Consider the following 24,991-nt stretch of genomic DNA (forward strand, 5'->3'; position numbering starts at 1 on the left):
ATTAATCAAAAGGGATGGTGAGCCAAATATATCTATTAAAGCATTATAAGAATCAAAAGTATGGCTACCCAAAAAATTCCCTCCGGTAATGGTATCAAGGATATATCTATTCCAAGGATTAGCACCTACGTAAAAATTGCGAAGAAGAACTGAAGTAGATTGCTTCCTGGTAGATCTATTTTGAGCATTGCAAATTTTATACCAAGCATATTTTAGATTTTCTCCCTCCCTTTGCTTAAAATTTAGAACTTCATTCTCGGGAGATAACGGAGAAGATAAGAGACTAGCCATGATGACAAGCAAGCAAACTAGCACACGAGCAAACAGAAAGGCAACGGGAAAAAGGCAAACGAGAAAGAGAGGAGGCGATTGGGAAAGAGAGGGCGAATAAAACGGCAAGGGTGAAGTGGGGGAGAGGAAAACGAGAGGCAAATGGCAAATAATGTAATGCGAGAGATAGGGATTGCGATGGGTACTTGGTATTGTTCACTTGCTTGCGTGAGCCTCCCAGGCAACAGTGCCAGAAATTCTTCTTGCTACCTCTTGAGCACTGCGTTGGATTTCCCCGAATAGGAGAGGATGATGCAGCAAAGTAGCGTAAGTATTTCCCTCAGTTTTTGAGAACCAAGGTATCAATCCAGTAGGAGACCATGCACAAGTCCCTCGTACCTACACAAAACGATAGCAACTCGCAACCAACTCTTAGGGGTTGCCAATCCCTTCACGGTCACTTACGAGAGTGAGATCTGATAGATAATATTTTTGGTATTTTTGATAGATAGATGCAAAGTAAAAAGGTAAAATGCAAAGTAAAAACAAAGCAAGTAAATAAAGTGATAGATATTGATATGATGAGAATAGACCCCGGGGCCATAGGTTTCACTAGTGGCTTCTCTCAAGAGCATAAGTATTCTACGGTGGGTGAATGAATTACTGTTGAGCAATTGACAGAATTGAGCATAGTTATGAGTATATCTAGGCAATGATCATGTATATAGGCATCACGTCCAAAACAAGTAGATCGAAACGATTCTGCATCTACTACTATTACTCCACTCATCGATCGCTATCCAGCATGCATCTAGAGTATTAAGTAAAAACAGAGTAACGCCTTAAGCAAGATGACATGATGTAGAGGGATAAATTCATGCAATATGATAAAAACCCCATCTTGTTATCCTTGATGGCAACAATACAATACGTGCCTTGAACCCTTTCTGTCACTGGGTAAGGACACCGCAAGATTGAACCCAAAGCTAAGCACTTCTCCCATTGCAAGAACTACCAATCTAGTTGGCCAAACCAAAAAGGATAATTTGAAGAGACTTGCAAAGATAACTCAATCATACATAAAAGAATTCAGAGAAGAATCAAATATTTTCCATAGATAATACTGGATCATAAACCCACAATTCATCGGTCTCAACAAACACATCGCAAAAAGAAGATTACATCAAATAGATCTCCACGAGAGAGGGGGAGAACATTGTATTGAGATCCAAAAAGAGAGAAGAAGCCATCTAGCTACTAGCTATGGACCCGAAGGTCTGAAGTAAACTACTCACACTTCATCGGAGGGGCTATGGTGATGATGTAGAAGCCCGCCGTGGTGGATGCCCACTCCAGCGGAGCTCCTGAACAGGCTCCAAGATGGGATCTCGTGGATACAGAAGGTTGCGGTGGTGGAATTAGGTTTTTGGCTTCTGTTCTAATCGTTCGGGGATACGTAGGTATATATAGGAGGAAGGAGTACGTCGGTAGAGCATCGAGGGGCCCACGAGGTAGGGGGGCGCGCCCAGGGGGGCGCCCTGCACCCTCATGACCGCCTCTGGCACTGCTTGGAGTAGGGTCCAAGTCTCCTGGATCAGGTTCGGTTGGAAAATCACGATCCCGAAGGTTTCATTCCGTTTGGACTCCGTTTGATATTCTGTTTCTTCGAAATACCGAAAAAGGCAAAAAACATCAATTCTGGGCCGGGCCTCCAGTTAATAGGTTACTCCCAAAAGTAATATAAAAGTGGAAAATAAAGCCCAATATAGTCCAAAACAGTAGATAAAGTAGCATGGAGCAATCAAAAATTATAGATACGTTGGAGATGTATCAGTGCCAGAGCTCGATTTTAAAATAGAGATTGAATAACATTTTGAGCGGCATACTTTTGCTGTCAACGCAACAACTATGAGATGGCTGTATCTTCCATACTACATGCATTATAGGCAGTTCCCAAACAGAATGGTAAAGGTTTATACTCCCCCAACCACCAACAAAGCATCAATCCATGGCTTGCTCGAAACAACGAGTGCCTCCAAGTAACAACAACCCTGGGGGAGTTTTGTTTAATTATTTTGATTTGCTTTGATCTTTTTGGATCATGGGACTAGGCATCCCGGTTACCAGCCCTTTCTCGTGAATGAGGAGCGGAGTCCACTCCTCTTGAGAATAACCCACCTAGCATGGAAGATATAGGCAGCCCTAGTTGTAACATGAGCTGCTCGAGCATACAAAACATAATTTCATTTGAAGGTTTGGAGTTTGGCACATACAAATTTAATTGGAACGGCAGGTAAATACCACATATAGGAAGGTATAGTGGACTCATATGGAACAACTTTGGGATTTAAGGAGTTTGGATGCACAAGCAGTATTCCCTCTTAGTACAGGTGAAGGCTAGCAAAAGACTAGGAAGCGACCAACTGAGAGAGCGACAATAGTCATAAGCATGCATTAAAATTAATTCACACCGAATACAAGCATGAGTAGGATATAATCCACCATGAACATAAATATCATGAAGGCTATGTTGATTTGATTCAACTACATGCGTTAACATGTGCCAAGTCAAGTCACTCAATACATTCAAAGGAGGATACCATCCCATCATACCACATCATAATCATTCTAATAGCATGTTGGCACGCAAGGTAAACCATTATAACTCATAGCTAATCCAGCATGGCACAAGCAACTATAATCTCTAAATGTCATTGCAAATATGTTTACCTCATAATAAGCTGACTCAGAAATGATGAACTCATCATATTTACAAAAACAAGAGAGGTCGAGTTCATACCAGCTTTTCTCATCTCAATAAGTCCATCATATATCGTCATTATTGCCTTTCACTCGCACGACCGAACGATGTGTATAATAATAATAGTGCACGTGCATTGGACTAAGCTGGAATCTGCAAGCATTCAACTCAAGAGAGAAGACAAGTGATATGGGCTCTAAGTTAAATAAACAGTCATGCATATGAGAGCCACTAAACATTTTCAATATGGTCTTCTCGACCCCCAAAGGAAAGAAAAGAAAATAAAACTATTTACACGGGAAAGCTCCCAACAAGTAAGAAGAAGAACTAGAAATCTATTTGGATTTTCATTTTAATTTCTACCACAAGCATGGAAATTAAACTAAGTAATTTTTTGGTTTTTCTTAAGGTTTATCAAACACACAAGAAGAAAGCAAAAAAGAAAATTTAACTAACATGGATAGTACAACGAAAGAGTATGAGCACGGACGACTAGTGTGTGAGCATGAATGTAAAGTTGGTGAGAAATATGTACTCCCCCAAGCTTAGGCTTTTGGCCTAAGTTGGTCTAGTACCAAGGACCGCCTGGCTGATATCCATAAGTGAAACCGGGGTCATACTAAGAGGCAGCGGAAACCGCCTCCTAAGCTGCAGCATGTTGGCGAGCTGCCTCCGCTCTCCTCTCGTGTTCAGCTGCTTCCTCCCTGGTGACAACATATCTTCCTTTTGCCTGATAATCAAAGAGGTAGGGAGCAGGAAGAGTAACATGGACGATGTTGCGTCTGTCATAGATTAGTCGATACTGGAGGAATTGTTCATTCCTCTCAAGAAATTTATGATGGACCATAGCTTCTGAATCCAAAAGAACAGGTGGTATAATCATATCCCCTTCTCATGGGGCTATACCAAGATAATTAGCTACACGGGTTGCATAAATTCCTCCAAATAAATTTCCCTTTCTACTATTGTTTTGCAACCTACGTGCAACTATTGCCCCCAAGTTATAACCTTTATAACCTAACACTACACTCTTGAGGACACATAGATCAGGGACACACATGTGACATGCTTCATCCTTACCGTTAATAATCTACCAATCAAGAGAGCAAAATAATGTATAGCAGGAAAATGAATGCTCCCTATGGTAGCTTGTGCTATGTCCCTAGATTCTCCCACAGTAATACTAGCAAGAAAATCTCTAAATTTAGATTTGTGAGGATCATTAATATTACCCCACTGCGGGAGTTTGCAAGCAATTGTGAAATCCTCTAAATCCATGGTATAAGATGTATCATAAATATCAAATATGACACTAGGAGAATTACGCGCACAATTATATTTATACCTCCGCACAAAGGAATCAGTCAATTGATAGTACTGAGGACACTTATCTTGTAAGAAGTCCTCCAGCTCGACATTACGCACATACGCGTCAAATTCCTCCTTGAAGCCTGCTTCGACCATAAAATCATCGGATGGCCACTCACAAGCTCGTACATCCGCGTCCCTCAGCAATTCAACATCTTGCTCACGTATAGCAATCCTAGGCCCTTTCTTCACCGAGGAACCGCCTTGGTACATCCTTCTAGACATAATTCTTTTTCTGAAAAATTTCTGAAATTTTTGTAACTTCAAAATAAAAGTGAATAAAACTAAACAAGATTGATAGAAACTACTCCTACAAGTGCCTAGAGCCTATATCATGCATTGGAATTGCTTGGGACCTCATAAATTAAACATGCAAGCTCAAGAACATGGTCACCTAAGCAGCAAAAATTTGCAATGAATAAAGCACTAGAACAAAAACTAATTGGACCAATGGAGTAGTCACATACCAAGCAACAATCTCCCAAAGCAGTTTTGTGAATGGGACTTTGAGCAAGGAGATCGAAAATCGCAGCAAAATGAGCTAGAACTCGTGCTTGAGCTAGATGGGGATTTTGTTGGGTAGCAGATGAAGTGTGTGGGTGCTGGCATAAGTGGAGGGAGGCCACCAGGGGCCCACAAGACAGGGGGCGCGCCCTATAGGGGGGCGCCCTCCACTGTCGTGGCCTGGTGCTTGCCCCTCCTGCAGTGATTTCAGTGCCTAAAATCCTCAAATATTCCATAAAAAGTCATACTAAATTTGCAGGGCATTTGGAGCACTTTTATTTTAGGGATATTTTTTAATGCACGGATAATTCAGAAAACAGACAGATAATACTATTTTTGCTTTATTTATTCTAAATAACAGAAAGGAAAAAGAGGGTACCAAAGGTTGTGCCTTCTAGTTTCATCCATCTCGTGATCATCAGAATGAATCCACTAACAAGGTTGATCAAGTCTTGTTAACAAACTCATTCCGAATAACACGGAACCGGAGAAATTTCGAATAACACTAAGTTACCTCAACGGGGATATGAAAATCCCCAACAATAAGAATATCATACTTTTTCTTGACAGTAGGGAGAGGAAATTCAAAACCTCTAATAATAATAGTTGGAGCTTTTCCAATAGAATTGATGCTATGAACTTGAGATTGTTTCCTCGGAAAGTGTACCGTATGCTCATTACCATTAACATGAAAAGTATCATTGCCTTTGTTGCAATCAATAACAGCCCCTGCAGTATTCAAAAAAGGTCTACCAAGGATAATAGACATACTATCGTCCTCGGGAATATCAAGAATAACAAAGTCCGTTAAGATAGTGACATTTGCAACCACAACAGGCACATCCTCACAAATACCGACAGGTATAGCAGTTGATTTATCAGCCATTTGCAAAGATATTTCAGTAGGTGTCAACTTATTCAATTCAAGTCTACGATATAAAGAGAGAGGCATAACACTAACACCGGCTCCAAGATCACATAAAGCAGTTCTAACATAATTTCTTTTAAAAGAGCATGGTATAGTTGGGACACCCGGATCTCCAAGTTTCTTTGGTATTCCACCCTTAAAAGTGTAATTAGCAAGCATGGTGGAAATTTTAGCTTCCGGTATCTTTCTTTTGTTTGTGATGATATCCTTCATATACTTAGCATAAGGATTTACTTTCAGCATATCAGTTAAGCGCGTACGTAAGAAAATAGGTCTAATCATTTCAGCAAAGCGCTCAAAATCCTCATCATCCTTTGTCTTGGATGGTTTAGGAGGAAAGGGCATGGGTTTCTGAACCCATGGTTCTCTTTCTCTACCGTGCTTCCTAGCAACAAAATCTCTCTTATCATAACGTTGATTCTTTGATTGTGGGTTATCAAGATCAACAGCAGGTTCAATCTCTACTTCATTGTTTTTGCTAGGTTGAGCATCAACATGAACATTATCATTAACATTATCACTAGGTTCATGTTCATCACCTGATTGTGTTTCAGCATCAAAAATAGAAATATCATTGGGATTCTCAGGTGTGTCTACAGTAGGTTCACTAGAAGCATGCAAAGTTCTATCGTTTTTCTTTTTCTTCTTTTTATAAGAACTAGGTGCCTCTAAATTATTTCTATGAGAATCTTGCTCGATTCTCTTACGGTGGCCTTTGGGATACAGAGGTTCCTGAGTCATTCTACCAGTTCTAGTAGCCACTCTAATAGCAAAGTCATTTTTATTATTTAATTCATCAAGCAAATCATTTTGAGCTTTAAGTACTTGCTCGGCTTGAGTAGCAACCATAGAAGCATATTTGCTAATGAGTTGGAGTTCACCTTTAACTCTAGCCATATTATCGCTCACGCGTCCTATCTCGAAAGCGTTATTCTTTAACTCTCTACCAACATAAGCATTAAAACTTTCTTGTCTAGCCATAAAGTCATCAAATTCATCTAAGCATGGGCTATGAAATTTAGTAGAGGGGATTTCAACTTCATCATATCTATAGAGAGAATTTACCTTTACTACCTGTGTCAGGTTATCAAGACAATGTGGTTCTTCAACAGGTGGTATATTAAGACCATGTAGTTCTTCAATAGGTGGTAAATTCTTGACATCTTCAGCTTTAATACCTTTTTCTTTCATTGATTTCTTTGCCTCTTGCATATCTTCAGGACCGAGAAATAAAACACCTCTCTTCTTCGGAGTGGGTTTAGGAATAGGCTCAAGAGTTGGCTCAATTGGTTCAGGAATTGGCTCAATTGGTTCAGGAATTGCCTCAGGAATTGGCTTAGGAAGAGTCCAATTATTTTCATTAGTCAACATATTATTCAATAATATTTCAGCTTTGTCGACTGTTCTTTCCCCGAAAACACAACCAACACAACTATCCAAGTAGTCCTTGGAAGCATCGGTTAGTCCATTATAAAAGATGTCAAGTATTTCATTTTTCTTGAGAGGGTGATCAGGCAAAGCATTAAGTAACCAGAGAAGCCTCCCCCAAGCTTGTGGGAGACTCTCTTTTTTGATTTGCACAAAATTATATATTTCCCGCAAGGCAGCTTATTTCTTATGAGCAGGGAAATATTTAGCAGAGAAGTAATAAATCATATCCTGGGGACTATGCACACAACCAGGAGCAAGAGAATTATACCAAGTCTTAGCATCACCCTTTAATGAGAACGAAAATATCTTAAGGATATAAAAATAGTGAGACTTATCATCATTAGTAAACAGGGTGGCTATATCATTTAACTTGGTAAGATGTGCCACAACAGTTTCAGATTCAAGGCCATAAAAAGGATCAGATTCAACTAATAATCTCAGGATCAACAGAGAATTCATAATCCTTATCAGTAACACAGATAGGTGAAGTAGCAAAAGCAGGGTCAGGTTTTATTCTAGCATTAAGAGACTACTGCTTCCATTTAGCTAATAATTTCTTAAGATCATATCTATCATTGCAAGCAAAGATTTCCCTAGCAGCTTCTTCATTCATAACGTAACCCTCAGGAACAACAGGAAATACATAATCATTGGGAGAACCTTCATCATCACTATCATCAATGATAGCATCTTCAATAATTTCATCCCCCCTAACTCTAGCAAGTTGTTCATCAAGAAATTCACCTAATGGCAAAGTAGTATCACGCACAGAAGTAGTTTCATCATGCATAGTAGAAGTGGCATCATCAATAACATGCGACATATCGGAATTCATAGCAGTAGCAGGTTTAGGCATCGCAAGCTTACTAATAACGGAAGGAGAATCTAGTGCAGAGCTAGATGGCAGTTCCTTACCTCCCCTCGTAGTTGAGGGCAAAATTGTAGTTCTGTCGTCTTTCAAGTTCTTCATAGTGATCAACAGATATAAATCCCAAGTGACTCAGAGTATAGAGCTATGCTCCCCGGCAACGGCGCCAAAAATTAGTCTTGATAACCCACAAGTGTAGGGGATCGCAACAACTTTTGAGGGTAAAGTATTCAACCCAAATTTATTGATTCGACACAAGGGGAGCCAAAGAATATTCTTGAGTATTAGCAGTTGAGTTGTCAATTCAACCACACCTAGATAACTTAGTATCTGCAGCAAAGTATTTAGTAGCAAAGTAATATGATAATAAAAGTAACGGTGGCAAAAAAAGATAATTGTTTTTGGGTTTTTGTAGTAGTTGTAACAGTAGCAACGGAAAAGTAAATAAGCGAAGAACAATATGTGAAAAGCTCGTAGGCAATGGATCAGTGATGGATAATTATGCTGGATGCAATTCCTCATGTAATAGCTATAACATAGGGTGACACAGAACTAGCTCCAGTTTATCAATGTAATGTAGGCATGTATTCCGTAAATAGTCATACGTGCTTATAGAAAAGAACTTGCATGACATCTTTTGTCCTACCCTCCCGTGGCAGCGGGGTCCTAGCGGAAACTAAGGGATATTAAGGCCTCCTTTTAATACAGAACCAGACCAAAGCATTAGAAAATAGTGAATACATGAACTCCTCAAACTATGGTCATCACCGAGAAGTATCCCGATTATTGTCACTACGGGGTTGTCGGATCATAACACATAATAGGTGACTATAGACTTGCAAGATAGGATCAAGAACACACATATATTCATGAAAACATAATAGGTTCAGATCTGAAATCATGGCACTCGGGCCCTAGTGACAAGCATTAAGCATATCAAAGTCATAGCAACATCAGTCTCAGAACATAGTGGATACTAGGGATCAAACCCTAACAAAACTAACTTGATTACATGGTAAATCTCATCCAACCCATCACCGTCCAGCAAGCCTACGATGGAATTACTCACGCACGGCGGTGAGCATCATGAAATTGGTGATGGAGGATGTTTAATGATGATGACGGCGACGAATCCCCCTCTTCGGAGCCCCGAACGGACTCCAGATCAGCCCTCCCGAGAGAGATTGGGGCTTGGCGGTGGCTCCATGTCGTAAAGCACGATGAAACTTTCTCTCTAATTTTTTTCTCCCCGAACGTGAATATATGGAGTTGGAGTTCAGGTTGGTGGAGGTCCAGGGGGCCCACGAGATAGGGGGGCGGGCCCTACAGGGGGCGCCCCCCCTGTCTAGTGGACAGGCCGTGGGCCCCCTGGTGTATTTCTTTCGCCCCGAAATTCTTATTAATTCCAAAAAGTGCCTCCGTGGATTTTCAGGACATTCCAAGAACTTTTCTTTTCTACACATAAAACAACATCATGGGAGTTCTGCTGAAAACAGCGTCAGTCCGGGTTAGTTTCATTCAAATCATGCAAGTTAGAGTCCAAAACAAGGGCAAAAATGTTTGGAAAAGTAGATACGTTGGAGACGTATCAAAAGGCGATCCAACTGTTGTTGACACAAAATTACTACCATTTATGAGAAGCAACCGGGTCTATACCTCGGACATTTGGATGGTTCCCTACCCTGGTACAGATATAGTAGGCCGCTTCAGCCTGGATGACCAGTCCTGCGTTGGTCTCGAGATTGACAATGGATGGCCCGTCCCAGAGAATCACTTGTGGTTCAAAGCAAGCATTTCCAATGCCGAGGATTGGTTGAGTTGAAGTTCATTTCATTGCTTGTTATTTGTTGTGTGATGCAAACTTTAGTATTCATAATGTATCCTCGTTGTCGATGTGGGTTGATGACCCGTTGTATGTAATAAAATGATATGCCTGTGATAAACTTACTAAATTTATGAATGGCTTTCGAGTCGCTTCTCTGAGTGACTGGTGCGACGAGGCAAAAAAATATTTTCCGAATACATAATTGTACGTGGATTGCAACAGGTTATCGGATGAGGCCAATCAACAATAGTAGTATACTATTTGTACTAGCTTCACATGCTTCGTGCGTCGGGCGGGTGTTTTTACTGTAGCCATATGTTAATGTGTTCGTTGTACGTAACCAGCACCTCGAATCCTCGATACTACTAGTAGGAGTACTATATAAGTAGTAGGAGTAGTAGGGTGGCATGGGCCAGAATAAGCATTCATGTCCAGGAGTACGGCACACGCTACCAACACGACATCCATCTAACACCATATATCTTGGAGTCTGTAATAGAGCAATCTCTTCAACCTCGTCGTTTCTCTAACTTTAGCCATCGCGCAGCTGGCGAGGGGGGGGGGGGGTTTCCGATAGTCGGTTTCCTCAACTGCGGTCCCACTTGTAAGGCCAACTCCAATGCACGACCCCAAACGGGCCTCCGTTTTGCACGAACTCCAACGATAATTTTGACTAGAACAGCAAGACCAAAGAAAACAAGAACCGCAAGAATACATTTTAGAAGATATCCAACTTCCATAACTGCTCCTGTAGGTTGGATTAGTGCCTTCTCGATGCATTCATTGTTGATCTGCGGAGGCCCGATCTTGCGTGCTTCTTTCTTCTTCGAGTGTAAAGAAGTAGACGTTGCTTCCTCGCATCTAGTCTCATGTCTAGCCTCTATTCTAGTAGGAGTATTAACAAGTGCACTAGTCTCATCTCTAGCCTCTATGCTAGCTAAAAGTGCTAGAACATCTACTAAATTGCGCTCTATCAATATATCGATGTACTCTTCTTCCCAATACCAAAACTTGCATCCATTCTATTATACAATAAATTTTTTAAGTTAGCACAACTAGTCTAATCCGAGAGCACAACCGAAGATTTGGTCGAGTTCTTCCTCCTTTTGCCGACACGTGGGACATCCAGCATCTAGGTCGTGTCATGCAAGAAAATAGAGTGGTAGTTGAAGCCACGTGATGTGCATCTTGGGTTAAACTGTAAATAGAATCTTACTACTCTTGAATAACTCCAAAAGCGTCCACCGAAGATCTTTATTGGATTTGTTTTTCACCACCAGCACTTCGAGGTGAAAGATGTGCAGGTTCAGTGGGTCCTCTTGCGTTTCCACTGACATGTGGGACCGCATATGAGCAAACAGACGATGGGCTCCGTGCGTCCGCTGGCTGGCTGAGAAGAGAGGAGGGCTGAGCATGGACTCCAAGAAATTTGTTCTACGTACCTCGATATAGGCTCGATATAGTGGGGTGGCATGGGCCATAATTAGCATTCACGTCTAGCATTACGGCACACGCCACCCACACGAGTCCCATCTGACACCAATTTTCTTGGAGTCCATGCTACAACCATCTCTTCTCCCTCCTGTTTTGTCAGCCATTGCGCGGTGGGCGGGGTGGGGGTTTGCTGATAGTCGGTTTGCTCAACTGCGTTCCCACTTGTAAGTGAAAATGCAACACCGCACGCATTCCCCCTTGAGCGGCATGCCAGACCAACTGTGTGGGGGTGCGACGCGAACATGGCAGGCTTTTCCTTTTGAAATTGTAACTTGTAAAATTTGGTTCTACTCCATGGCGCGACCGATAGATAGAAAATAATGATTTTGCCTAGAGTAATGAGAAGTTTGGTTCTGGCGCCGTTCATGCATGAAGTACGTATGATAATTATGAAGTTGATGCGAAAGGTAAGATAATTACTAGTAGTACCATATACTACTACATGGATTTGACGGAAAGATAAAAATACATATGGATCCATCAACGACATCCTCACGCCCTAGTGCGCTGGGTCACCAACCGACGTGTGAGGAGCAGCGGCGTTGGCGGCGAGCTCAACGTGCTTCTGAGCAATGCCGTCCAAGGTTGCCTTGCGGTCCAAGAAAGCCAACGTCCTATCATCCTCCTCTTGCATGTAGTACTCCTTGTGGACGATTTGCGTGTAGACGTGGGTGATTATGTCGATGGTGTCTTGCTGCACCAGGTGCTGCGCGGTGAGCGCGACCTCAAGGTGGACATTCTCCGGAGCGACGACGGGCAGTCGCAGGGCCACCAGTGCGTCGAAGAGGTTGTCACCATAGTGTCCGTTGAGGGTGGCGGGTATCGTAGAGCCTGGGCGCGTCGGCTGGAGGCGTACGTGAAAGTCGTCCGCGAGCTTCTTGACGACGGTGAACTTGTCGAGGAAACCGACGAGGCCTCGTCGAACAAGGAGATGAAGCTGTCGTCCAAGCGGACCCTCGCCCTGGCAGCCTCAAGCAATACCTGGAGACATTCCTCGGTGCCGAGCCGCAGGCCGGCATCGTGGACCATCTGGCACAGCTGGCTGATGCTCGCGCTCATCACCTCCATGGGTCTAGCTTAGCTTCTAGTCAACTAATCTTGCGATTCGAGTGATCACTCTTGCCCTTGGTTAGCGTGCATAGGTGCATAGGATTTCGTACTACTCCTCGGCCCTCTACTGCACCTTCCTTTGGCTGTAAGATAGGTGGGCCAGCCACCCCTTGGTCCCACGTGTCATTCACCCAAAGGCAGTTGCAGTAAGTCAATGAAGTTGTGCCCCCCTCCGTGCCGGTGCAGTATAGTCATCTCACCGGACCTCTAGTTGGGGCCAAGCCAGAGAAGTTTGATGTTTACTGGTTTATTGGTCCCCCTTGCATTTTGCGCCAAGTTTTGACCTATGATTTAACTAATAAAATGTTAATGCATGTAAACAAAAATGTTGTGTAAGTCACCTTACGAAAACCAAATAATCCCAAAACACATAGGCACGGTGCATTAACTCCCTCCTTGTTTCTTATTTTGTGACATATCAACCAATGAGAGATGTGGGCCGTGCATGCTTTCAATGACTTGAGACTACCAAACATGACATGTAGTGTTTAGTTCATTGCATGTAATCCTATTAGTTATCAAAAAGACATTAAGTTCTCTCGCCGTTAGGAATAAAACAATACACCACGTATTTATTTACAGAGGGAGTAGTACATTTTTTGTGACATGCATTACTAGATATTGCTAGTCAATTACTAAAATCCAGATGGACGTGGTAGTACTCCTAAATCCAGACGGTGGTGCTACTACTACTAGTAGTAGTACTACCAATGTAGTAGGAGTACTAGCACAGTACTACCCGTTGGTCAAATTATTACGTGCTGCTCCTCACAGTGAAGTGACAAGACCCTGCGCCGGAGATGACACCTAAGTATAGGCACCGTGTTCGGCATACCATAGTCAGCCTCACCATCTACAGTCACTATCATCATGGGTGTAGAGCTAGCCTGCTTACAACTAGCCCTGTTCAACATAATTTCCCGTGCGTAAATGCCCATGCATTGCACGGAACACCAAGATTGGGGGTGGATGGCGCCGGCAACGGCCATCGCGCCAGATTTTTCCATGGCCTTCTAGATGTGGTGAGGAGGAGATAAGGCTGATTGTGAGAGACAAGGAGTTGTTTGTAAATAGGGAACAAGTGCGGGCATCTTTTTGCAAAAAAGAAGAAGTTTGGTTTGTATGCGTTAGATCTAGATCCGACGGCTATTGGTGAAAGATGGGAGGCACAACATCATCACCAACTCAGGACCTGTTTGATTCGCAGGATTTTGAAAACGCAGGAATAGGACACGGCAATATGACAAGTTTCAATTTGATATTACAAATGTTAGGAGTAATGTTGCACCTACGAAGAGGGAATTACTAGGAAGTTTACGTAAGAACTTTTGTTACTTTAGGTGGATGCTGCATTATCGTACAAACTAAAATCCACCGCCCTGACAAGTCACTAATGGGAAAATAAGTTTTCGAGTCTCTGGCCACTTGATGTTTCAAAAACAAATTCAGCTTCTGCGGAGACTTTATCATTTATGCTTAGACACTTGCGGTGATCAGCACGCCATTCATTGTTCCGCCAGAGAACGCCAAACCTCATTACCTTGAGCACACTTGCCTCCAGAACAAAGAACCTAGCCAATTTAATCTCATATGTGCTGCCTCGGTAGTCGATCAAATCAATTTCTGTAAGATGGAGATCAAGGCATTCGATGAGATTGTTGTAGTGCAACACATTTTGCACTTTCGGGTCTTTTTTTATCTGCAAAAGAAGAGAACATATTAGAGCAACTGGCTGTATAAGATTGCCGTGTCATCAAGAGGTACCAATATCATTCGCTCATATGATAGGGTTGGCTGGCTAGTGATATTTTTTCACTCTCTCTCTCTCTCTCTCTCTCTCTCTCTCTCTCTCTTTCTGTTTCCTCTCATTTAACTAGGAGCACTTGAAGAGCTTGGGCATTTGTTGCCTTCCACTATGTGGCCGATACCATATTTCGCCAAAGTATGCCACATAATACGCATCGATGTCAAATTAAAAGATTTTGGCACCGCTCTCGCGATGTGAGAGAGTTGGCACTGTTGTGCACACAGACCCACATGTATAAACAAATCAATCAAACCAACTACACCAGCCTCTCACTCTCCCAAACAAGTGTTTTTTTATTGCCTCAGTCCTCTCTCTCCCACGCAGTGTTTTTTCATTGCGTGAGTTAATTTGGCACCGGAGCAAAGTAGGTGATCTAGATTGGGGCACCAGGTGAGCAATGGAGGGGCATCGATGCCAAATGCATCACAAGTGAACTTGGCACGTGTTTTGGCCTACATAGCCCACTTTTGTACTCCCTCCGTCCCAAAATTCTTGACTTAAATTTGTCTAAATACGGATGTATATAGTTACATTTTAGTGTTAGATACATCCGTATCTAAACAAATGTAAGACAAGAATTTTGGGACGGAGGGAATACTACCTCGTATTTAGTATAAAATTTTGACCATAGATTTACCTAAGAAAATGCCAATGCATGTCACAAAAAATTACACCATCTAAAATTATGTTCAAATACGAATCCAACAATATAGTTCTTAGTGACATGCATTAACATTTTGTCAGTGAAATCTATGGTCAAATTTTGATACTACAAAATTGGAAAATTAAACCAGGACGGAGGTAGTACTTGCTCTTAGGGTAACCATAGAGTTATTGGAGTAGTCTAATTTACTTTCCACTATGACTAGCCTAGGCTACTATAGTAGTATAACATAAAACCGATGCAAGTGATCATGTGAGAAAAAAATACTAAAAACATTTCTTTCGGTGTAGTGCGTAGATGCAGTTTTGAACACTACACTTGTCATCGTAATTTGGGAAAATTACAAAAAAAATTGAGCTACGTTGTGATTACCATTTACTAATAGGAAAGAAGTTTCACCTTGATGAGTAGCTTCTCCGTGCACGGAAAGCATGTAAGGAATCCAAGAACTTGATCCAGACCAGGGCCGATAGATTTTAGTGCCAAGATCTTCACTGTGCGCATGGACTGGGTCAAGCTTGTGGGAATCAATTTCTGGGAGATGGTCGTAAATACGTCAAGAAGAAATTTAAAAATGTGAATTTCAAGAAGACGGAGAAGAAGATGAGTGTTGTACTTGAATGATTACGGATCCAATAAAGAGTTCGGAGAATTTGGCAGACGAGTACACCAACGCTGTCAATTTCGGCGCGTCAATGACCCTAATTTTTGTTGGACCTTCTAGATCCGATACAAGCAATCTCTCAAGGAAAGGCGCATTTTCAATGACCATAACATGGAACAGCTGGAGTGTTCTCTTCCCAATTGATGTCTTGTTGCAGGGCTAGCAAGACACATAGATCCATCGGAGATTCGTCGAGGCATGTGGAGGCTAATGAACACGTGGATCTGCTCAAGACGAAGGTACTTGAGCACAATATAGCTGCGGAGCAGGTGCTCCATAGCCTTCTTCGAGATGACAACATCGAATTGGTCGAGCTGCTTGAGTTGAGGGAGAAGAAGGGCGGGCGCTGCATTAATCTGGGGAAGATAGCAGGAGCTGAAGCTGGCGCGGCGCAGCGTCGGCGTGAGGCAGAGCATGGACAGCGGCAGAGAGCGACATCGTCCAGCTTCAAAGCTGAGCTCCTCAAGCTGATCTAGGGCGGGGGATAAGAACCACTCGTCGAACTTGGGTTGGATCTTGCAGTTGGTACTAAACATGCGGATGTCAAGGCATCTGGCTGGCCCAGGGTGCGATGAAAGGATCTTGGAGACTGCGGCCATGCGTTTGCAATCCCCGTAGCAGGGGCAGCTGTCGACAGTGAGGTTGAGGGGGACGTGGCGCCAGAGGGGGCGCCACCGCCGGGAGAGCAGGGTGGTCCGCACGGCAGATTTGGTTGGGAGGAGGCCGATGATGATGAGCAACATGTCGTCGGGGAGGCTGCTGATGAAGTCCAGGCTCTCCGGATGCGGTTTTGGCTCGAGCCGCCTCCGCTTGTTGGCTGCCTCACCATCCATCTCAACCGGCAGCGACGCCGTGTACACGTGTGCTGGTGTGTGTTGTGTGCTGGGTGTGCGCGAGTGCGTCCTTCTATGCATGCCGCCGCACAGTGGAGAATTGTGCATGAGTGTGTCCTTCACGCGCAAGAAGTGTGTCCTCAATGCACCCTCAATTTACTAGCGTGCGGGGTGCTACCCCGAGTGGTTTCAATTGTGTTTACTTCACCGCGTGTCAGACGGGCCTCTAGTTTACTTATTTTCACCCACTGCTACATGGGCCAGCACACGAAGATATAGAACAAGAGCTGACAAGGCAGCATGTGGACAGGTTAACCTTCAACTAAACAATATACGGAGCTATACGCTAACACAATGAGCGTGTAATCCGTCGATATAGAGAGTTCGAGTGAGAGGGGAGGCCCGTGAGAGATAGCAGAGAGAGAGAGAGAGAGCTACTCCCTCCATTCGATAATGTAGTTCCAACATTTTTTTTAAAGTCAAACTTTTGAAACTTTGACCAAGTTTATAAAGAAATTACTTGTATCTACAATACCAAAGATAAATGATAGTATGAAGTAAGTACATGTTGTGATGAATCTAATGATCGTTCCAGATGTAAATGTTTTTCTCCACATATACCTGGTCAAACTTTTCTGAGGTTTGACTTTCAAAACATCCATATGCTTATGGACGTGATAGAGTCCCTAACTAGAGAGAGAGAGAGAGAGAGAGAGAGAGAGAGAGAGAGAAATAGAAAGAATGAGTTAAAAAAGTGTGTGTGCGTGTGTGAAAGAGACATGGACAACACATGATAAAAGTAGAGAAAAAGCGTGCGTGTCTTATGCAAACATATCACACATGCATCTTCGACAACGGAGGCAAGGTGAGGAGATAGTGTGTGGTTGTTTGGAACCGACAGAGCAAGAACCCTAGCACGTGGCCAAGAGGGGTCTGACAAACAAGGGAGAGAGGTCGAGAGAGACGTACGGAGAAAATGCAGACATGGGGAGGAGTGAAACATCCCAAATTTTCAATTTGGAATGTTATACACTAGATTATCATTGCATATCATATTTTATTGCTTTTGGCTTGATGCGAGAAATTCTACGCAACTCAAGGACCCTCGTAGAGAGTTGGGGATTTTGTTATTTTCATATTTGAGTTTTCTCAAAATTTGAAAATAGGATCATTTGATTTTATTTATTTTATCTTCAATTATTTCTATTATAAAAATATAAGAGAGGGAATAAAATGACTTTCCCAAAATAAATAAATACTGAGGATTTAATAAAAAATCAAATAAGATTTATTTTGGAGTTTTTGCTATTTTATTTGAATTTAGGAAAAATTGCACATTTTCAAAACTGCATTTTAGGGCCAAGAAAATGTTCATCTTGTTCTAAATATTGTATTTAGACGGTGAAAATTTGTTTTAGCATTTTTAGAGGTTTATTTATTTTTCTAGAATTTATTTTCTGTTCGGAGGAATTGTTTTTAAAAAAAATCTCCCGTGCCCGACTGGGCGGAAGGGCCAGCCAAGCCAGGCCGGCCCGCCTCCGCGCCGCGCGCCACCCCTGCCGACCCGGACTGGGAGTCCGAGCCGGACTCCTCTCCTCCGCTGCATTGCCCCCTCCCCCAAGCCGCCACCCCCCCTCTTAAGTACCGCCGCCGCCCCTCCCCACCCCGCCACCCGACCTGCCCCGCCGCAGCCGCCGCTACCGCCACCGCCTCGTGGGGAAAAGTGCGCAAACCTCTGTAGAGTGTATAAACTAATTATTGTTAGCAGTGTCCCCGGTTATGGACATCTTGAGTATCTAGTACCTGGATTATCATGTGAATCTCATCATGTTACTTTAATTAATTTTGTTGGGTTTAATGATGATGCTTAATTGGGATTGAGAGGATGTCTATCTTCTCAATGTTTAACAACCACCATGATAGTTAAATAAAATTTATTCCTTTGCAGTAGGGAAAAATCGGCTTTATGCAAAACTATAACCATAGAGCTCTCCACCAGCCATATATGCATGTAGTATAGCATAATTCTGTTCATTACTCTCTATGTGTTACATTACCAGCATATTCCATGTGCTGACCCGTTTTCGGGCTGCAACGTTGATGTTGCAGATTTTTCAGACGACGAGTAAGGTGCCTTTAGGTCGTGGTTCTATACTCAGTGATGCCGTTGGAGTTGATGGACTCACTTATCTTCCAAGCCTTCCGCTGTTATCGTTATTAGATGGCCTTAAGCCATATTTATTGTAATAATTTCTCTTTTGAGACATTCGATGTAATAAGTGTGTGATTGCTGCTGTGTTATAAATCCTTCAAGTACTGTGCGTGTCAGCATTACTGATCCAGGGATGACACTAAAGCACAAAGATCAGACTGTTTGAGGTCTGGTCGGTACAAGATGGTATTAGAGAACACGCTGACTGTAGGACACGACAACTAAGCTAAAGCCCTAGATCACTACTCACTCTTCTCATTTCCGACTCCTCATGTTTTCTACTCTTTTAGGTTGGCGGATGCAAGGAACAAGTTCACGCAACCGCATGAAGATACACCCTTTGGATGCCACTTAAAGGAAGTCACTAGATACCTGAACATCGGAGTACCAAGCTTCACCGGGACCTACAATGCCACTTTACCTGAAGAGGAGAGCTGGATGATTCAAGTTCAAGTTCCAGGAAGGACATTTATGCCCGTCACCGAGCCCATAGAGTTTTCCGTTGATGCACCAACCTGGAGTCTAGGAAAGAGCATGGCAGCCCACATCACAACGGGACGCATTGGAGATGTTTACCAAAAGGATCCCAAGGATACTATCTACCAGATTTGTGGGCGCCGAGATGAGCAATGGGAGATGATCAACACCAGGAAGGATAGATCAATTGCAGCTTTCATCCAGGAGTTGAACCAGCACATTCGATGCCAGGAGAACCATATGTGCGCTGGCATAGATCTGAAGAAGGCTATGACCAAGATCACGGAGCTGGAGGAAGAACTTAAGTCTACACGTGATGGATATGAGGAGGAAATAGCAACACTCGTGGGGAAGAACGATGATCTGAAGAAGAAGCTAAAGTTGTTTATGGGATTTCCAGCGACTGGAGGAGAAGACGAAGATTGCACCTGTCCAGAGAACTACATCATCATCGACGACACCGACTCGGACCCAGAGATAGTGATGATGACTATGTTGATGAAGCTGGAGCAGATATCATGGAGTCTTCATCGGAGCAGTTTTTCTAGTCGACCACCATAACCGTAGTAGTATTTCCCCATGTATCCAGTATAGTCCAAGCACTTTTATAACGATAGTTAGACCGTTGTATGCCCTTGTTTGATTGATGAAGTGATTTTGTTTGCATTTGTCTCATGTGCATATGTGTAGTGTTTTCCCTCTAGACCTCATTCTATTCTATATTCTCATCTTTTCTAAAACCCTCAGATGCCTCCGAGACGTGACAATGGATTTGTTTTCCCACCGAAGCTCACTTAGTTGATCCAGCAGCAGAATGCGTTGATGCAGTTGCTAGTCCAGAATCAGAATCAGGGGAACAACAACAACAACAACCCACCACCACCACCACCTGTTGATCACTTAACCCGTTTCCTTAGACTGAATCCGCCGGTGTTCTCCAGTAGCACTGAGCCGATAGTTGCAGATGATTGGCAGTAAGACAGGGAGGGAGTTGACCACTGCAGGATGCACAGATGCGGAAAAGGTGCATTTTGCCACACATTAGCTTGAAGGACCCGCAACATCATGGTGGGAGAATTTCACAGCCACTTATCCTATCGACACTATCACATGGGATCAGTTTCAGCATGCTTTCTGTACTGCCCATGTTTCAGCAGGAGCTATGGCCATGAAGAAGCGTGAGTTTCGCAACTTGCACCAAGGAGGACGGACAGTTGGCCAGTATGTGGATCACTTTAGTAAGCTAGCACGTTATGCCTCAGATGACGTTGCTACGGATGCAGTTAAGCAGGAAGGACTGAAGAGCTGAGCATGCAGTTGATGGTAGCAAGCTTCAACAACTACCAGGAGTTGGTAGATCGCGCTCTTATGATTGAAGGGAAGCAGCAGCAGATTGAAAACCGCAAGAGGAAATATGGACAAGGGAAGTACATTCTGGAGCTCAGCAGAAGCCACGTTTTACCCCTAAACTGGGAGGACATTTTCAGCATACCCATGGAGGTGGGAGTTCGCATAATCATAATGGCCCCAAGAATGGTAACGGGAATGGAGGAAGCAACGGCCAGAACCATACCAACCCGTCAACCCCAACCAAGAGAGACCTGAGCCAAGTCACTTGCTATATGTGTCAGAAGACTGGACATTATGCCAATGAATGTCCTGAAGCCCAGAATGGAAATGGAAATGGAAGCTCAGGGAAGAAGGCGAACCCTTTCAATAGGGGACAGGTGAACCACGTTAACGTGGAGGAGGTTGAAGCCCAGCCAGATGCTGTAATAGGTAAGTTTTTGGTTAAGTCATTTACTGCACTCGTTCTTTTTGATATTGGTGCATCACATTCATACATCTCAAGGGGATTTGTGGATAAGTATAAACTGCCAACCCAAGCCCTTAGGTCACCCATGTTAGTAACCTCGCCTGGAGCAGAATATATGGCTAGTCTATGGTGTGATCGGTTACCATTAAGGATTGGTAACTACATATTTCCCTAGGACCTAATAGTATTGGAATCACAAGAATTGGATGTGATATTAGGCATGGATTGGTTAACAAAGTATGGAGGGAACATTGAATGCACCAGTTAGACGATTTTGCTTACAACGCCAGAAGGAACAAGGATCAAGTATGTATCCCGGCATGTGCCGAAGAGGACTCAAGTAAATTCCTTATCAGGAGTTGTGCAGGAGGAAGTACCAGTGGTGAAGGATTTCCCTGACGTATTTCTAGAGGAGTTGCCAGGCATGCCACCGGATAGAGACATTGAGTTTTTGATCGAGCTTTTGCCAAGCACAGGGCCAATATCTAAGAGACCATACAGGATGCCCACAAAAGATTTGGAGGAGATTAAGAAGCAGATTAAGGAGTTATTGGATAAAGATTATATTCGACCAAGTTCTTCGCCTTGGGGATCGCCAGTACTTCTAGTGGAGAAGAAGGATGGATCACTAAGGATGGTTGTTGATTATTGAGGATTGAATGAAGTAACAATCAAGAACAAGTACCCACTGCCGATGATCAATGATCTAGTTTGACCGATTGCAAGGAGCTAAGGTATTTTCCAAGATTGATTTGCGATCAGGATACCATCAGTTGAAGATTCGAGAGCAGGATATACCTAAGACGGCTTTTACCACCAGGTATGGGCTGTATGAGTATACCGTTATGTCATTTGGTCTGACTAACGCACCTGCATATTTCATGAACATGATGAACAAGGTGTTTATGGAGTTTTTGGATAAGTCCGTCGTGGTGTTCATTGATGATATTTTGGTCTACTCAAAGAATGAAGAGGAGCATAAGTAACATTTGCGTTTGGTACTTGAGAAGCTCAGAGAACATCAGTTATACGCCACCTTCAGCAAATGTCAGTTTTGGTTGAAGGAAGTTGGATTCCTCGGACATGTTATATCCTAAGAAGGAATAGCAGTAGGTCCCACCAAGGTTATCGCTGTGACAAATTGGGAAGCCCCAACAACACTTGGAGAGATCCGGAGTTTTCTTGGACTTGCAGGATACTACCGGAGATCCATTGAGAATTTCTAGAAAATTGTGAAGCCCATGACGGAGTTGTTGAAAAAGGATACCAAGTTCGAATGGACTGATGAATGTGAGGCCAGTTTCCAGGAGTTGAAGAAACGTTTGGTTACATCACCAGTGTTGATTCTGCCAGATCAGAGCAAGGATTACGAGGTGTTCTACGATGCTTCACGTCGAGGACTTAGAGCCGTGCTTATGCAGGAGGGAAGAGTTGTTTCGTATGCTTCACGACAGCTGAAACCTCATGAGTTGAATTATGCCACACATGAATTTGGAGTTAGTAGCTGTAGTGCATGCATTGAAGACTTGGAGGCATTTTCTCATCGGAAACCATTGTGAGGTGTACATGGATCATAAGAGTTTGAAGTATATTTTCATGCAGAAGGAGCTAAATCTCAGGCAAAGGAGATGGTTGGAGCTCATCAAGGATTATGATATGAGATTACATTATCACCCCGGAAAGGCTAACATAGTAGCCGATGCGTTGAGTCGCAAGAGCCATGTCAACACACTCATGACCGGAGAGTTACCGAAGGAGTTAGCTGAGGATCTTCATGAACTATGTTTGGAGATAGTTCCAAGAGTCTATGTAGCAGCATTGGAGATTCAGTCTACTTTGATGGATAAGATCAGAGAAGCTCAGAAGACTGACAAGGAGATTGCCTCTATAAAGGCGAAGATGAACAAAGGAAAAGCTAAAGGATTTCGTGAGGATGAGCACGATACCCTATGGTTTGAAGACCGTGTTTATGTGCCTAATGACCCGGAGATCAGGAAGTTGATTCTGCAAGAGGCTCATGATTCACCATATTCGATTCACCCAGGAAATACCTAGATGTATTTGGATTTGAAGGATACTTTCTGGTGGACTAGAATGAAGAAGGATATTGCGGAATATGTAGCAGTTTGTGATGTACGTCAGAGAGTAAAGGCAGAGCATCAGAGGCCAGCAGGATTGTTACAGCCATTGCCAATACCCGAATGGAAGTGGGATAAGCTAGGCATGGATTTTAGCACGGGATTGCCCAGGACTCGTTCAGACTATGACTCGATTTGGGTTGTAGTCGATCATTTGATGAAGGTAGCTCATTTTATCCAAGTGAAGACTACTTACACCAGTGCTAAGTTGGCTAAGATATACATGACCAGGATCGTATGTCTGCATGGAGTTCCAGGAGCGTTGTATCAGATAGAGGAACCCAGTTTACATCAAAGTTCTAGAATCAGTTGCACGAAACTTTGGGTACCAGACTAGAGTTCAGTACAACCTTTCATCCACAGACAGATGGACAGACCGAGAGAGTCAATCAGATTTTGGAGGATATGCTGAGAGCTTGTGTGCTAGATTATGGATCTAGTTGGGACGACAATTTGCCATATGTAGAGTTCTCTTACAACAACAGTTATCAATCCAGTTTGAAGATGGCCCCTTTCGAAGCCTTGTACGGGAGGAGGTGCAGGACCCCATTGTCATGGGATATAGTTGGAGACCGCCAGTTTTTTGGACCGGATTTGGTTAAGGAGTCTAAGCAGAAAGTGAAGTTGATTCGCGATAGGCTCAAGGTAGCCCAGTCCAGAAAGAAGAGCTATGCAGATTCTAAATGCAAGGAGACAGTGTACGAAGTCGGAGATAGAGTTTATCTTCGTGTATCTCCACTTTGAGGAGTTAAGCGCTTTGGAGTTAAGGGTAAGTTAGCGCCACATTTTGTGGGACCATACAAAGTTTTGGAGCGTATGGGAGAAGTAGCCTACAAATTGGAATTGCCTGAAGGATTGTCAGGAGTTCATGATGTATTCCATGTTTCCCAGTTGAAGAAGTGCCACGCAGAGATGGCTGATATACCGCTAAGAGATACAGTGCCGCTGGAAGCGATTCAGTTGGATGGGGATTTGACCTATGAGGAGAAACCAGTCAAGATTCTTGAGTATGCCAGCCGAGTCACCCGCAACAAGGTTATCAAGTTTTGCAAAGTTTAGTGGAGCCACCACACCGAGGATGAAGCCACCTGGGACCAAGAGGAAGATCTGCTGAAGGACCACCCTCACCTATTTTCTAGCCAACCCAAATCTCGAGGACGAGATTCATCTTAAGGGGGGTAGGTTTGTAACATCCCAAATGTCCAATTTGGAATGTTATACACTAGATCATCATGGCATATCATATTTTATTGCTTTTGGCTTGATCCGAGAAATTCTACGCAATTCAAGGACCTTCGGAGAGAGTTGGGCATTTCGTTATTTTCATATTTGAGTTTTCTCAAATTTTGAAAATAGGATCATTTGATTTTATTTATTTTATCTTCAATTATTTCTATTATAAAAATATAAGAGAGGGAATAAAATGACTTTCCCAAAATAAAGAAATACTAAGGATTTAATAAAAAAATCAAATAAGATTTATTTTGGAGTTTTTGCTATTTTATTTGAATTTAGGAAAAATTGCACGTTTTCAAAACTGCATTTTAGGGCCAAGAAAATGTTCATCTCATTCTAAATATTTTATTTGGATAGTGAAAATTTGTTTTGGCATTTTTAGAGTTTTATTTATTTTTCTAGAATTTATTTTCTGTTCGGTGGAATTGTTAAAAAAAATCTCCGACGGCCGACTGGGCCGAAGGCCCAGCCAAGCCAGGCCGGCCCGCCTCCGCGCCGCCGCCGCCGACCAGGACTAGGAGTCCGAGCCGGACTCCTCTCCCCCGCTGCCTTGCCCCCTACCCCAAGCCGCCACCCCCCTCTTAA

The sequence above is a fragment of the Triticum dicoccoides genome, chromosome 1B (assembly GCF_002162155.2).
Source record: "Triticum dicoccoides isolate Atlit2015 ecotype Zavitan chromosome 1B, WEW_v2.0, whole genome shotgun sequence".
In the NCBI taxonomy this organism is placed as follows: Eukaryota; Viridiplantae; Streptophyta; class Magnoliopsida; order Poales; family Poaceae; genus Triticum; species Triticum dicoccoides.